Raw genomic sequence first — 14,683 nt, 5'->3', positions numbered from 1 at the left:
TAACATTACACATCAATGCCCAAACATATGCAGGCTAGTCCTGAGAACCCCAATTGTTTGCCATCCAGGATGTGCTTAATGCACATGGGATAAATGAGTGAATCTGAGAGGCAGTAAGGTATAATAAAAAACTCATATTTTAGCTCAGTGGTAGAGTGCTTGCCTAGCATGTGTGAGGCACTGGGTTTGATTTTTAGCACTATGTGTAAATAACTAAAGTAAAGGTCCATTGACAACTAAAAAAATAAAATAAAGCTCATATCTGCTAGTTCAAGGCTCTGGACTCACACTCTAGCTTGGCCTATTATATCTTGTGAGAACTTTGTGGGTTAATTTAAGCCCCAGTGTCTCAACATCTTTTTTTTTTTAAACTGTAACACAGGTATCATAATACCTATCAGGCAGGTATATTGAAAAAATATGGAGATGGCTTATACACACAAATGGAGGTTCTTAGAACAGTGCCCACTCCAGCACAAGGCAGTGCTAAAGGTGACTATCATGACAATCACCTATGCCCTTAAGCACACTTATGCCCTTGGAGACCACAAATGTGTGCTACTTACTTGGTCAGCAGTTCACACTTCTGTGCTTCTGCCCTTCTGAGAACTGGCACTTGTGTCCTGGAATACTACATCAAATTTGACCACATAATAATCACTGTCTTCTAAGAACAGTATTATTATCTCTATAGTAACTTCTACAGTCAGAACACTGCATGAATGCTGTTTCTAATTTTCATAATAGTAATATAATGTTGGGTATGAGGTTCACTTAGAGATTTGGAAATTGAGCTCCAAGATGGTAATAAATAACTTGTGCCAAGTTCCATAGACCATAAAGGGCAATAGCAGGTGCAGGCAATGCATCAAAATCCCAACATGTCCATAGTAGATAATATCTCAGAAGAGACCTCAAAATGGGGCTCAAGTGTAAATTCATACACTTCAGCCAACGTTTGTAGCCCCATCTTCAGAGTTATCCCAGACGGAAGAAATGAACCAAGACCAGTGAGAAGCAATGTAGTACCAGAATTGGGTGTACTCAGTTTTGTTCATTTGCTTATTGCAGGAAGCCATTCATGACTGATAGGAGAACCAGATGAAGTTTAAGCCATTAACTAGGAATGCCTGGCCTCAGGAACTCACAGTTGGATATCCACTGTTTGAGAACACCTGAGTCATGCAGTATCCTGTCTTAGCTCACCGCTCAGGTTCGGGTACAAGCACTGGAGATGGGGGTGACCCACTAGAGCCAGATGACCTGTTTACCCCCAACCCATCTTGTTTTTCTCAAAGAAGCTTCTACCAGTCCCTTTAGATCTGTATTGATATAAGTAAAGCAAGCACAAGCTCCTTCCTTTGTTAGAGTCAGACCCTTCTGGAAGGCTCAACTGGTCATGCCCCTGCTCTTAATATATTCTTGCCTTTTGTCTTATTTTCTGATATATAAATTTCATAGTTTTTATTTCACAGCCAGCCCATCCCTCTGACAGGAACCCATGTGGGCCAGGGACTTGAGCGAGAGCTTATTTTTCCTTTTTCAAGATTTTCTCTTTGGCTTTTGCTGTGAACAATTTTACTATGATATATAAAATGTATATATGGATTTCTTTATGTCCATCCTGCTTAGAGTTTGTTGAGCTTTTGGAGATAGAGATAATTCGTTTGTATCATATTTGTAAAATGTTCAACAATTCTTTGAGTCATTTTTCTGTTCATTTTTCTCTCACTCTCCTCTCCTCTGGTACCACCATTATGTATATGTTGATACATTTAATTGTGCCCCCTGTGTCTCTGTTTATTTTTCTTTTTCATTTCTATATACTCTTTTTAAAACTATTTTTTTTACATATTTATACAATAACTTTATTTTATTTATTCATTTGAATGTGGTGCTGAGGATTGAACCCAGTGCCTCACACGTGCTAGGCAAGTGCTCTACCACTAAGCCATAAGCCCCAGACCAATTGTATATTCATTAATGATCTATCTTATCCTCAAGTTTACTGATTTCTTCTTTTTTTCTGCCAGCTCAAATCTATTTTGAGCACTCTAGTGATTTTTTTTCCATTTCAGATATACTTTTTGACTCCAAAATTTCTATTATGTTTTTTCTTAAAAAATAATTTCTGTGTCTTTATTGATATTCTCTACTTGATGAGTTATTATCATAAGACTTCCCTTTCGTTATTTAAACATGGTTTCCTTTGATTCTCTGAACATATTTGTAATACTTGCTTTGAGATCTTTGCTATGTCTGGCACTTAGGCACACTTAAAGGCAGTTTCTCTTGCCTGTTTCCTTTTAACTATAGGAGAATCACTATCCAATCTCTTTGCATACCTTGTAACATTTTGTTGAACATTAAACATTTCTGATAATATACTGTAGCAATTCTGGATTTGACCTAGAGCTACACTCCATCTGAGACTTCTTTTTGTCATTATAAAATCAAACTTATTTTTATCACATTTTCACTTAAGAACAATAGGAAAAATATGTAATACACGGTTTTCACACTGACATAGTAGGTAAATATCCCATAGTAAAGAAATTTTAAAGTAACATTGGAATACAAAGTAGAATTGCTTTTTGTTTGGATTGAACCCAGGGGTACTTAACCCCAGCCCTTTTTTATATTTTATTTAGAGATATGGTCTTGCTGAATTACTTAGGGTCTCGCTAAGCTGCTGAGGCTGGCTTTGAACTCACGTTCCTCCTGCCTCTGCCTCCCAAGCTGCAAGGATGACAGGTAAGTGCTGCTGTGACTGGCTAGATTTTCTTTTTTTAAAATGTAAGTTTATTCACCTTTTAAAAAATTTTTTTAGTTGTTGATGGACCTTTAATTTATTCATCCATTTATATGTGGTGCTTAGAATCAAACCCAGTGCCTCACACATGCTAGGCAAGTGCTCTACCACTGAGCCACAACCCCAGCCCTATCTATTCACTTTTTAAAAAGTATTTTTTAGTTGTGAATTGATCTTTATTTTATTTATTTATATGTGGTGCTGATAATCAATCCCAGTGCCTCCCACATACTAGGCAAGCTTTATACCACAGCACTACAACCCCAGGCCCTAGAATTGCTTTTTGATTGAATTCCATGATTCATACATGTTGAAGCTATAATTATAGTGTTGGTTGGAACCTGTTGTGTGACTTCTCTGATATGTAATATTCTATATTTCCATGTCATCAACTTCTAAAGCAGTATTAGATTATTATAGAGATAAGAAAGTAACTGAGAAACCATCTTTATCCCCTAAAGATTGTATTACCTGTTTTTGTTTGTTTGCTCTTTCATTTTTGGTTTCACTGGTAGATGAACAAATTGCTTTCAAATCATGCTTCCATACAATTCTCATTGTTTTCATTTATCTGAGACTTCTTGATGTTGCTGGTTTTTGTTAGTTCACTTGTTTATTGTCTTGCCTGGACAAATTCTTTGAAGCATGTTTCCCTCTCAGTGTGTAGTCTCTTACATCACTTAGTTTTTTATTTTCTTCCTTGGTTTTACTTTCAAACCTTGTTTCCTAAAAGCTACCTCTGGGCCATTATAGATTAATATTCAATTGGTGATTATCCCAAGGTTGTGTTTATGCTCTGATGTGGTTTGAATGTGTCCCCCACAATGCATATGTTGAAACCTAATTGTCAGTGTGATAGTATTAAGGGGTAGGGCCTTGAGGTGATGAAATTATGAGGGCAGAGCCCCTACAAATGGGATTAACAATGTTATAAAAGACCTGAAGAGCACTGGCATTTGCCCCTGGTGCCCTTCCATCCCTTCCACCAAGTAAGAACACAACACAGTATTTGTCTCCTCTGGAGGATGTAGCAAAAAAGACACTGTTCCATCTTAAAGAAGAGTGAAATTATTGCAATTGCAGGTAGAAGGATGGAGCTGGAGAATATCATGCTAAGTGAATAAGCCAATCCCAAAGAACCAAAGGCTGAATGTTTTCTTTGATAAGTGGATGCTGATCCATAATGGAGGGTGGAGTAAGGGAAGAATGGAGGAAATTTGGATTGGGCAGAGACGAGTGAGGGGAGGGGAGGAGGTTTGGGGGTGGGAAGGATGGTGGAATGAGATGGATATTATTGCTCTATACACATGTATGATTGCACAACTGGTGTGACTCTGCATCATTTACAGCCAGAGGAATGAGGAGTTGTGCTCCATTTGTGTACAATGTGTCAAAATGCATTTTGCTATGGTTTATAACTAATTAGAACAAATAAAAAACAGACACTGCTGTAGAAGCAGGAAAAGCCCTCACCAGATAAGAACATTTTTGTTTTGTTTTGTTTTCTGGTATCAGATATTGAACCCTGGGTGCTTTTCCGCTGATTCACATTCACAGCCCTTTGTTTCAATTTTTCAAAAAAAAATTGAGAAAAGATCTTGCTAAGTTGCTTAGGGCCCCCACCAAGTTGCTGAGGCTGGCCTTGAACTTGCAATCCTTCTGCCTCAGCCTCCCAAGCTGCTGGGATTACAGGCATGTACCACCATGCCTGGAACCTGACAATGAATCTGTTGATTCCTTAATTTTGGCCTTGCCAGCCTCTGGAATTGCAAGACATCAATGTCTGATCTTTACAAATTAACCAATCTCTGGTATTTTGATGTAGTGTCAGAAATTGACTAAGACATGCTCCTTGAAACGGTTCAGGGCTTTGCTGATGGATCTGTGAGTGGCCTGGGGAATGCTTTCAATTCTTCCATATATTCTAATAGGGACTATTAAGGACTAGTAGCTCTAAAGTGCATATTTCAGTTGCTCTCTAGTATGTACAACACTTCTGACTCTTTGGGATAAGTATGATCTTAACAGTAATTTTTAGCTGTCCATTTCCCTGGCTGATTTACTGTGTTGTCTGTTGATAGTGGTTTCATGGAACTGTCAGTCTTCGCTGAATCACCAGATACTGCAGTTCTACTCTGGTGTTCATTCTTCTCTTGCATTCTTCAATGAAGTGATCCTGTTATGTTTCTTTACCATCTCTAGAGCACCTGTTAGATTTTTGCTTTGAAGTATTGTTTGACTGATTATCTTATGTGTTTTTATGTCTTGAACAGTAAATATGGATGGGACTTTAATAAAGTGGTTTGCATTTTGATGGCACTTTAATCATTTGTGTTACCATGCTATCCTAGGGAATTCTCCCTATAATCCTATGATTTGACTAAGTAAGTAGATATTAGCATTGTCATTTACGTAGGGAGGGTTGATCCCACAAAAGGTAATTTCAAGGACAGAAGGTAATTTCCAGAGTCACGGAGCACAAGTTTCAAAGTAAGATTGTGTCTGAGGGCTACTGGATCCTAGCCCAGGGCCTCATTCCTTCCACAGTACTCTAGAATTAGGAAATATCCTCCCATCATGAGTAATCAGCACTTCTTGTTAGAACAGAGAATGCATGCTGAGAATTCTCAATCGCTTGGGACAGGGCAAGAGACAGAGTGTGTTGGACATTGTGCTGGGTATTTTATAGAACTTCTTCCCTCCATTCATTCTCATGGCACCACTCTGAGATCAGAATTGACAGATGAGAAAAGCAAAGCTCCAAAAGATGAGGGTGACCCCAAATAGTGTGCCAGTCTGAGTGAAAACCACAGAAACTTTGGTAATTCTCCAAGTCTTTGAACTATCTAAGACTTGCTTCTGGAGAATTCTAGGTGTGATTTCAGCTAGTTCATTATTAGTTAGGCTTATGTTTGAGCATGCTTAGTGAGCAGGCATTGTATCAGGAGCTGAAGCCACTAAGATGAATAAGGCAAAGTCCAAAGTCAAGGAATTTAATATGGTACCAGTTGAGCCTGATAACATCTTCAAAACAGTGTCACAATGTGAACATTGCAAGGAAGGAAACCAGCAATTTCCAAGGAAAGTCTTTAAGGTCACATTAGTAGGGGGAATTCTAAAACACCAGGGTCACCTGGACCCAGAATCTCTTCTCTCTATATTGGCTACATGATTAGATGAATAACCTCATATTGTTTAGTGCACAATGAGAAGCAAAATTGCAGACTGAAAAGAGCTTGGATTTGAGCACATGGAAACGGGGCCCAAATCTCAGCTCTGGCAGTCAAAATGTGTGTCATATGGTACAAGTTGATTAACCTCTCTGAGGCTGCCTTTATAAAAATATTAGGATAAAAATGTCATATTTATGGGATCATAGTGAAGCAGATATCTCAAGATCCTTTATATTTTGGTCCTAGTCTCTCTTCACAAATTACAAAATATAGCAATCCCATGTCAGGTTCTTCCAGACTTCTGAGAATATAATCACTGGAAAGCCAGACCAATAATGTTCTGTAGTGTCAAGTGAAGAGAGGAAGGACTAAGAGGCAGAGGCTGGGCATCATAAAATGAATTGGAGAAAGATCAGGACAGTCAGGTGTAATATCTCAGCGATCTGTTGAAAACAAAAAAATGGAAATTACAGTTGCTAGTGATAATATCTGGGTGCTCATCAAAGGAGAAGAATGTTAATATTAATAATCTGGGGGTGGAAGGACAGATAGAAAGGTTATACTATTTAACCTAGTCAGAAAGGCCAGTCCTAAATTGAGACACACTCCCTAAAGGCCACAGGCTGCACTCTTTGAGCTAATGAGACCCAGATGCAGCTGGGAAAAGGGTTAATGAGACTGCAGGTCACCTATATACAGGTCACCATTAGCCATGTGTCATCAAGCAGGGACACTACTGCCTGTCCTAGAACCATTCATCTGAAACCATGGATATGGCATGATATGTACCTCTCAGTAGCTTAATAGTGATGCCGACTCCTGATCCTGGCCAGGCTGCTGTAGTGGAACAGGTCCTTGAATAATCAGCTTGAGAGAGATGCTTCCTGAGATATCCAGAAGATTTGTGGATGGAAAAGTGAAACATGGACTCATGGGGCCCAGTGAGAAGACAGATACTTCCTGGACTGTGAGATATGAAGTTTGGGTGAAGGGCACATCCCAGATCCTGGGACTGGACAGATGGTGGACAGATGAATTTTTATCATGAAAACAACATTCAAGATTTTTTGCTTTATTTTTTGTGATTTTTTGGGGGTGTTGGGGATTGAACCCATGTGCTCCACCACTGAACTACCACCCCAGCCCACTCCAGCTTTATAAGTGACCTTGGTCATAATCATGGTGACATTTGGGGGTTTCCAAGATCACTCTCTGGTACAATGACTTGCTAGAAAGACTCACAGAGCTCAGCAAAGCTATTAAAGTAATTGCTGTAATTTATTACAATGAAAGATTAGACATTAAAATTAGCAATGGAAAAAGATACATAGAACAGAGTCCAAGAGAGACCAAATGTGAGCTCATAGTTTTCCTCTCCCAATGAAATCTTACAGATAGCATTTAATTCTCCCAGCAAAGATGTGTGAAAATATGTGTGGAGTATTGTCAATAGGTATAGCTTACTTGAGCCTTAGTGTCTGGGGATATTTACTGGGTTTGGTCACATAGGCATGGGATATTCATGTTACTGACCTTAGCTACTTAGTCTAACACACTCTCCAGGCAAACTGATACACATGGTCCAAGGCCATAAATTACTCTGTTAGCACAAACTATATGATGTGGCTAAGGTCTCAGATGAACAAAAGCATTCTCAATAGGATATTTCAAGGACTTAAAAGTCCTAAGAGTCTGGGACTTCTTAGAAATGTGCAGGGTTTGTAAACGTTGGACCTGCTGAGTTAATTCTTTATTGCCAAAATGGCAGAAATATAGGAGTTCTAGTCCCTCTGCTTCCTAGAAAACAGACTTGTTTTAGGGCATGTGGCTTGATATTTTGAAGCTTTTGTATACTTTTTTTCTACTGGGCTGAAATCTCATTGGCATGCTGAATTTGGCAGGTCAGAGGGAGTGTCATGAAGAGGAAAATGCATTGGATTAGAAAGAGGAACTGTGGGTGTGTTAGTCAATTTTAAGTTACTCTGACAAAAATACATGAGATAATCAACTTATAAGTAAGAAAGGTTTCTTTTGGTTTATAGTTTTGGAAATTTTAATCTATGACCAGTTGCCCATTGTTTTGGGCCTGCGGTGGCATAGTAAATCATGGCAGGAACATGTGGCAAAGGAAGCTTCTTACCTCATGGAGGCTAGGAAGCAAAAGAGAGAAGAGGAGTTACTGGGGTTCCAATATTCCCTTCAAGGGGACATCCCCAAAGACCTAATTTCCTTCCACTAGGCCTCAACCTCTTAAGGTTCCACCACCTTGTGATAGGTGCATGGGATTGGGGGCCAAGTCTTTAAGAAATAGGCCTGTGAGGAACACTTTAAGAAATGGGTCATGCTGGAGTTCTGTCTCAACTGACTATAACCACAGACAAGTTCCTCAGCCTCCTTGGTTCCAGTTTCATCTGGGCCTGGTGACATTTAATGTATCTCCTATGAGTAACACTCACTCTTATTGGGAGGATCAGATCAAATAATGAAGACAAAATCAACTTGAAAATTGAACATAATACACAGGTGATATATCTGTAATTAAAACAGTGGTTTGCTATTCAGTAAGCTTTTAAGGGAGGAAATACCACATGATTCCTGGTCAAGAACATTGATTTGAGGCAATAATAATTTTTACCTTGTCTTCTTAGGTGTAGTGTAATCTCCACTCTTGAAGGGTTGATTTGAAAACTTCAAAGATTATTTAAAATATTGTTAATATCCTTAATGGTAGGACTGTCTTGGTCCATTTTCTCTTGCTATAACAATATTTGAAACTATATTATTTACAAATAAAACAGGACAGGTTACTTTTGGCTCATGGTTCTGGAGGCTGGGAAGTACAAACTCAGGCAGCAGCATTGTTTGGCTTCTGGTGAGGGCCTCATGTGGCTTTGACTCAGTGCAGAAAGCAGAAGCTAAGAGGGCACACGTGGATGAGGGAGAACATGAGGGATAGACTTGATTTATAACAATTGTCTCTCATGGTCACTAATCCATCCATGGGAAACAAGAACTTACTTACATGAGAAAGGTATTAATTCACTCATGATGGCCCTACCCTCATGATTCACCACTGTGACCAAAATACCTGACAAGAATATTTTTTTCCTAATAACTAAAATTTAATCAAGGTCAAATGGGTAGCATATTGGAAATACAACCATACCCTTTTCACAGATGTTTAGCTTCATAGCAACAGCACCATGGGACAGTCAAGGGCACAATCAAGAGGTCTTAAGTAAACACAAAAGGACAATAGTACAAGACAGCGAATCTGGTTCTTAGTAGTAGACAGAAAATAACTGGCTTTTAGGTTCTCACATATAATCTAAAACTTGATTATTGGTCTTGGAGTTACAGCTTTACAAATCCCAATATACCACCTAGTATTTTACATTAGTACTTTTAGGTTTTTTTTTTCATATTACCAAAGACAACCCTAATAATATTTCCTTTATTAACCACTCTTTCCTTTACCACTTCATGCCAGATTTAGTTAGTGGAATCATGAGACTGTGTTGTCTCAGGGCTTAGGAAAAATTTTCTAGTTGCCAGCTGATAAATTGCCATGGAGCCATTAATTAATAGGCTCCAAGTGAACCCTGAAATAGATACAGAAATTTGTGAAACAGTGATCATTTCTGAAAATGTGAAAAACAGTATTAAGGCAGATGGTAACTCTTAAGAGTCATTCAAGTATTAAAATGGCACCCAGGAAGTAGTTCATAGCAAAACCTTATCTTCTACTGGTTTCAGCATTTGTGTAAAACCATTCAGTAGAGAACAGGGAGGCAGGGAAACTACCTGATTAGGCCACAGGAAGGTAATTTTCCTTTTACAGATCCAGGAGGAAAAATGACTTTTGGTGCCATGTGACCTGCACTTATCCTCAGCAAATCGAGTCCCCCCAAGTCCACTGTGTGCCTGGAATTATAGTAAAAATATCTCTACAAGAGGTAAAGACTACAGGGAAGTTACAGGCTTGCTCTAAAAAGATGTGAAACTTGCGTGGAAAAAGAGAACAACATGTTGATTTTAGCAACTTTTTTTTTTAACTGGAGCAATCTATCTGTCATGTACACACTACAGAAGAAAAAAGTCCCAAAAGTGTCATGCAGAAAAACTAGATGCATAGTAGAAAATACAGAACCAGAATAAGCAAAAGTATGACATTTAAAAATAGGCAAAATAATTTCACTATGAAATGCCTTGATTTGTATGACTTAATACTTCATATGAATCAGATCCAATGTCTCTAGTAAATCTCTATTATACATGTTTTGGAATATCTATTTTTTTTTTTTTTTGATGCTGGGGATCGAACCCGGGGTCTTGTGCTTACAAGGCAAGCACTCTACCATCTATTTTTTTTTTAAAGAAATCTATTTTTAAGCCATATAAGCTGCATTTGTGTATCCATCTATAAGCCATCCTGCTTGGCATCATGGAACCAATATATGAAAGATGGTTTTTAAAAATCTCAAGTTATGGACTAGCAAATAATGTATTTCCTCAAGTTTTCTGGACTACACTACTGAAAGTAACCTATATTAATGCAATCTGCTTTTTCAGATATAAATACAAGTCAGTTGGTTGGTTGTCAAAAGCAATAGGGTTGGGAGGACTTTCACAAAATGGTCATTAAATCTAAAGTCTAATTATTCTTAGAGCTGGACCATATATGTGCTTTAAACTCACATACTGACTTTGCCATCTGTATTTTGTAATAGGGCAGGTAATTCTAGCACAGAAGAAACTATATAGTGTGGAATGGGGGATGATGTCAGTGGTACTATTCCATTTTTGTTTATCCAGACTGTTGCTTTCAGTCCTGCATTGATGCCTCCTTCAATATCAGTTTCTGTGTCATCAACAATCACACAGTCCCCAGGCTGTTGTCCAAGGAGATCACAGTGGTAATAAAATATGGAAGGTGCAGGTTTCTCTTCTTTCTGCTCTTCACCTACAATAATAGCATCCAAATAGGACTGAGAGGCACAGGCCTGGATCTTCTCCCTCTGTGTTTGTCTGTTACCATTTGTAAACAAGAGTAGGCGGACCTCCTTGCAAAGTTCAAGTAAGCATGGCTTTGATTCTTCTGCTAAGGTCATATGCTGTAAACGGGTAGATTTCCACAGGAAATAATATTCTTCCTCCAATTTCCTATTGTCTGTTCCACCTTTGGTTTTCTGGATTGCTTCTTCCCAGTGTGAAGTCCTCAGATCTGTAATGCATGTACTGTAAGGATGAGTTTAACTTGAACTTTTTCACAGATGATTTCAGTCTCTTTTTATAATGATATTTTGATTGCATGAGCTTTATGACCTGATGAAGCATGAAGGATGGGACATTCAGAGTTGTTAGGGTTGGCTTTTAAAAGTGGGTTTTTTCACATCTGATAATTCTTGCATTTCTCCTTGAATCTCCAACATGCCTCTCTTGCTCGCCCCAGCCAGCGGTGTAGATGAGCGTGTTGTTCAGGAGAAAGAAAACGGCCCGCAGGCGGCTCAGCCCCTTAGCGCCTGGCAGCCCCAGCCCTTGCCAACTCGCTGTCTTTGCCCGTGCATCTGACAAGAACATTTTAAGGAGGAAACGTTTATTTTGGGGCTCACTGTTTCAAATGTCTCAGTCAATAGATGGCTGACTCCATTCCTCTGTGCTTGCAGTGAGGTGGAAGGATATGGCAGAGGAAAGCAGCTCGGGACAGGACACCAGGAAGCAGAGGGAGCTCTTCTCATCACGACGAAGTATAAAACCCCAAAGGAACACCCATACTGGTCTGCCTCTTCTAGTCCCACCCTACCTGCCTTCAGTTACCACCCAGTTAATCCCTATCAGGGGACTAATGCACTGATCAGGTTAAGGCTCCCATACCCAATCATTTTGCCTCTAAACTTTTTGCATTATCTCACACATGAGCTTTTGGGGGACAACTCACCTCCTAACACCACTGTATTAAGGACCAAGCCTCAATGTGAATTTTGGTGAGAACAAACCATAGTAGAGATGGAGAGCCTAATATACTCCCATCATATTCATTAGCTATATGAGAAGCCGCCTCATCCAGGGGGCACTTGCATGTGCACTGGTTCCATTTGTTCTCTTTTGAAATGTTATTTCACCAGAGGGGTCTGGGAGGGATTGCTACATATGGCCATGTCTTTTGTGAACTGTACTATTCACACAGACTCCAATGTGAATTACACTTTTTGGTGTTGTGCCAATGTGGGAACCTTGATTTTGGGAAGGATCTAAAAGAATCTAGGAATTTTTATGTTTAATCAATATGTGATAAAATCAGATTCTTGGTATTGTCATTTTCATATTCCTCTATGTCCAAAGCATGTGAAAAGCAGTTTATTATTAACCATTTACTTTAGATAAAACCATCTTCCTGTGGGATTACTTTCCTTATCAATGGTCTTTCTGATAGAAAAATGGAAGTACTGTGACTCTTGGTGTTCACAATTTCAAACATGGTGGCCTCAGATGAGAGATGTACTTGAGCAGATGGCAATTAGACCTCAAACCATATCATCATAAGTGGCCAGTTATTTTTCCTTTTGGGATTCTCCTCCTACAAGGTTGACCTAGGGTAAAAAACAAAAAGGACTATGCCTTACATTTTCAGCTCTGAATATGCCTTAGGGCCTATGGGAATGTTTCTTTTTCATGAATCTTTTTATCACTCACTGTCACTGGTAGCTGAGAGTTGATGACACTGAAATGATTATGCTATCATACTACAGCTACACATGCATACCTATGTTTACAACATTGTGATTCACAATAGCCAAGTTATGGAACCAGCCCAGGTGCCCATCACCAGATGCACAGATAAAGAAAATGTGGTATATATACACAGTGGAGTTCTATTCAGTCATAAAGAAGAATGAAATTATGGTATTTGCAGAAAAACAAATGGAACTGGAAAACATCATACTAAGTGAAATAAGTCAGACCCAGAAAGTCAAGGGCCATATTGTTTCTGATATATATGGAAGCTAAAGAGAAACAAGAAAAGAAAGGAGAGGATCTTGTGAAAATAGAAGGAAGAGCCATAGGGTGGAGGAAAGCAATGGGGTCAGGGAGGGAGGAGGAGAGGGAAAAGGGAAGTGTTGGGGAATGATTTTGACCAAATTTAATTATGTGCATGTACAAATATTTAACAGTGAATACACAATTGTGTGTAATTACAATGTACCAATAAAATATGTGTATTAGAAAACAAATCATTATGCTAACAAACTGGAGGTCCATGATGCTTTTAGTGTCATTAAGTAAACAACACTCATTTAACTGATTAGGCAAAATGTAAGTATGATAAAATGGTTTTTAATGTTTCTTTTTCTTCTGTATACCTGTCAGTAAAGATTCTTAAAGCATATCTTTAGCAGAAAGCATTCCATAAGCTGGACTTTTCCTTCATCCTGAGTACTTATTATGTTTAAAAGCCCCTTTCACTTCAGTTAGTCATTTCATTCTTATCTACACAATCTCATTTTTGGATTATTGACATTGCCTTTTCCTATGCTTCATATGTAGCTTCTGCCATGTTGTTGCCTTAGCTATATTAGGATTATAGAGGCCAGTGAAAGTGGTGACTTATTTTTCTCCTTTAAGGATGCATCAGAGGCTGGGTGCAGTGGCACACACCTGTAATCCCAGCAGCTCAGGAGGTTGAGGCAGGGGGATTGTGCATTCAAAGCCAGCCTCAGCAAAAGTGAGGTGCTAAGCAATTAAGTGAGACCCTGTCTCTAAATGAAGAACAACAAAAAAATAGGACTGGGGATGTGGCTCAGTCGTCAAGTGCCCCTGGGTTCAATCCTCAGTACAAAAAAAAAAAAAAAAAAAAAAAGAATATTTTCCCCAAAAGACAATGGTTTTTTTGGTTGTTGTTATTTGAAGATGATCTAACAAAACCTTCAGAATCCCCTTGATCATGCATCTACATAAATAAGTTTGGTCTTTGCTATAGTTTGTAGGTGGTTTGTCCTCCAAGGATTCATGTGCTGGAAACTTTGGTCTGCAGTATGGCAGTGTTGTAGTGGAACCTTTAAGAAATAGGGTTTGATGGAACATAATTAGGTCATGGGGGCTCCATCCTTAGAATGAATTAATGCCTGTTTTGTGGGTGTGGGTCAGGTCTTTAGAGAGCAGCTTATTATAATTGAGCCTAGAATCTACCCTGAATCATTTATGTATATGGCTTTTCCCCTTTCTGCTTTTCTGACATGAAGTAACCCTTGCCAGATGAGGGTTCTCAGACTTGGAATTTCATCCTACAAATCTGTGATTCAAAATAAACCTCTTATTTATAAATTACCAAGCCTCAGGTATGTTATTATAGCAACACAAAATGGACTAAGAAAGTTTCTTAGCATTTTGAGTATTTCAATTATATTTTATCATTGCTAATTCCTGGAAATCTATTCTTCTTATGTTACTGCTGCTGTATTTGATGTCACACTTTCTTCTATTCCTGGATTTCCCCTTCTTCCTCCTATTCTAATAACCGGGGAGTACAACATATGGAACTACTGAAAGTCAGGCCAATTAACATACACTGTCTGTTAGAGGGGTGTGGGAACAGTTTCACTGGACCTTCAGTCATAGTGTGCCTCAGTAAAACCTCTTTGTACAAAAGGATGGACAATTGCAGTATCTAAATGATAATATAAATTGCTATTTACTTCCT

At 38.7% G+C, this 14,683-nt stretch overlaps 1 pseudogene across 1 annotated transcript; it reads right to left on the bottom strand.

The window, feature by feature from the left end:
• Positions 1-10,679: 10,679 nt before the first annotated feature.
• LOC306651597 (N-acylneuraminate-9-phosphatase-like) lies at positions 10,680-11,565 on the bottom strand (annotated as a pseudogene). The gene is made up of 2 exons: positions 11,416-11,565; positions 10,680-11,310 (listed from the first exon to the last, which is right to left on the bottom strand). The product of its transcript is annotated as an N-acylneuraminate-9-phosphatase-like (transcript).
• Between the last annotated feature and the right edge of the window lie 3,118 nt (positions 11,566-14,683).

This window comes from Sciurus vulgaris, assembly GCF_902686455.1.
Source record: "Sciurus vulgaris genome assembly, chromosome: X".
Lineage (NCBI taxonomy): Eukaryota > Metazoa > Chordata > Mammalia > Rodentia > Sciuridae > Sciurus > Sciurus vulgaris.
Note: the sequence above shows the minus strand (reverse complement) of the source record. Positions and strands in the feature narration are given on the sequence as shown.